Here is a 2,835-nt window from a genome sequence, read left to right on the forward strand (position 1 = left end):
TGTAGCAGATAGACAAATGGTGTGAGAAAAGCTTGGGCTTTAGCTTAGGGAGGCCTGAGTTTGAATTCTGAACCTACCTCTAACTGGCAATGGGACCATGTGTAAGGCCCTCAAGATTTCTGCACACAAGATTATTTTCTCAATTTTTAAAATTAGGGAAATAATATGTGGGATAGGTTTTAGAGTTGAATTAATGCTTTTATGTGAAGTGTCACACTTGGTTTGTGGCACCAAAATAATGTTAGTACGATCATCCCTTTCTTGACTGGGAAGATTATTATAAATTATTTACTATGAATTCCTGTAATAAGAACAGCTTTTCTGAGTCTTTTGAATTATTAAGCAATTAAATTATACATAAATGGCCAGTTATAATTTTATCCCTTTGAATTGACTACTTTTTTTTCTGAAAAAAAAGTTTGCTCTAGAATATTTTCTTCAAAATTGTTCTTTTTCTAATTAAAATGTATATTTTAATTATTTAAAAAAAATTATTAAAAGCCCAGACATGGTAAAACCAAGAGAGACGGTGTACCCATTATGTTAAAACTTGACATTAATAAAAATAAATGAGTAAATAAGTACACCATTATACAAGTGTCGTCTGACAAAGTTCTCATTTTTCCTCTAATAACCAAATTAATTCTTGTCACATCAAATTTCATTTTCTAAAAGACAAATACAATTACTTATCCAAACATTCAGGAGTACTGAATTCTTGCCCAATCTACACTTAGTATTTTATTACCTAACGTTCCCACCCTAATAGTTGGTCTCTCATCAGATGTGACTATAACAAATTAACACACCTGTGGTTTTCTCCTAGCTTTGCCTATACACCTTTGGACCTTGTTCACATGCTCCCCTTGAGATATGCTTCCAACATCTTTCAAGACTATGGCAATTTTAAAACATGAGCCTAATACTTTGACACTCCTCCCATTGGTGAGTGAGGTTTATGTCTGTCTCATTCAGTAATATATTAGTCAACCTTGTGATTTCTCAATCAGTTGAGTTTAGAAGTGATTCTATGTCATTTCCAGGATTGGTCATAAAAAATCACGCAGTTAACCATATGGTTAACTTGAAACTTTTGCTTATGGCAAACTCTCTATTGAGATGGTCCCTCTTAGACCCATGAGCCTATTGTCCAATACAGATGGAGAAGCCACATATAGGTCAACAATCCAAGGACAGCAGAACTTTAAAGCCCTAACATTCCATGCACCAGACATGTGAGTGAAGTCTCCAAGTGATTTCAGGCCAAGACAAAGGACTCATCCAAAGCCCTTTCTGTCTTCTTAGCCAAGACCTTAGACAAGCTATCCTTCTCCTACACCTCTATCTTAAGAAGTGGACTCCTACTCTCTTAGAGGACAACTACCCCTAAATATTTTCATGTTTTTGTATGGCCCAGGTGTTGTGAGCAAAGGGCACTGCAAAGATGTTTGCATAAAATCCTTAGAAGTTGCAGACAGTCTAAAAATAGAAACCTCCTGAGACATCTGTAGGCATAATGTCCTTACTTTCTCCTTCCTAGAGACATTTGATTATATTCCAAACTAATGAACCCCCCTTCCCATCCTCCTTACAAAGAGTATTGCTTAATAAGCAGTTTCTCTCTTTCTGGAGGGCAGATGGGTAGGTGCTTCAGTCACTGAAGCAAAATTTTGGGGTTTCTCCCTTGTGACACAAATCTATTTCATATGCAAATAACATTTGGCTCTCATCACATTACTTTGTGGGGATTGGGGCTCTGGCTGCTGCATATTGCTATGAGTCTGTTTCTCTGACCCAGAAATCCTTGGGTCTCATGCCAATACGCATACACACACACACACACACACACACACACACTGTGGCAGGCTTGTATTCAAATAAACAGTGAGTTTGAGCCATCTGGGACCTGAGTGATGAAAAATATATGACCACGAGGTGGCGGTAACACACAACAAACTTTATTTAAATAAGGTTTTGATGGGTTTGCATTGGGGCCTGGGTACTCTCAGCATCAGGCATCCAGAGGCAATAGCATGGGGGCCTCCAGGGAAGGGAAAAGAGAGAGAAGAAAGTAAAGACCTCCCAGGAGCAAAGGAAATCAGAGAAGGGACTTGCCTGTCTACATGATCTCTCTTAACAGCATGATGGGGAGTCTAAAAGGCAGCAGTTGCTTGAGGTCATTTATAGCCCCAGAGTTTGTCATTTCTATGGCTAGCAGATGTTGGGCACAGTTTCATGGGGTATGCAAAGTAGGCAGTTTCAAAATGCCTAAAAGAGCTGCGTACTTGGGCTATACTTAAAACAACCAGATGTATAAAATTTTGAATTTGGGACTGGCAGACTTTTGAACTAATGACTGCCAGCTTCCCGTGAGGTAAATATTAAGGCCAGTATACAGGGATCATCTTTGACTAGCTTATGTAACATCTCAGACTGCGCCCCCCCCCCCAACACACACACACACACACACACACACACACACACATACACACACACACACACAATTTCTGACTTAACATATCCTTAACTTAAACCTGGGTCTACTTTGACCAATAGAAAACAGCAAAAGTGATGCCATGGGACTTCAGATATTGGACTGTAAAAAACCATATCATTTCTCCCTTGGTCTCTTGGAAAACTTGCTCTGCTGACACTCCCACTCAGGATCTTCTTCCCAGAACCAGTCTCTACACTGTGAGAAGCTCAAACCAAGTGGAGAAGCCTTACGTAGGTACTCTGGATGGCAGTTCCAAGTGAGTTCTGATTTTGAGGCATGGCAGTCCATGCAGCCAACACATGAATGAAGTAGACCCCAAATAATCTACTCCTTGCCAT

This window comes from Felis catus, chromosome B1 (assembly GCF_018350175.1).
Source record: "Felis catus isolate Fca126 chromosome B1, F.catus_Fca126_mat1.0, whole genome shotgun sequence".
In the NCBI taxonomy this organism is placed as follows: domain Eukaryota; kingdom Metazoa; phylum Chordata; class Mammalia; order Carnivora; family Felidae; genus Felis; species Felis catus.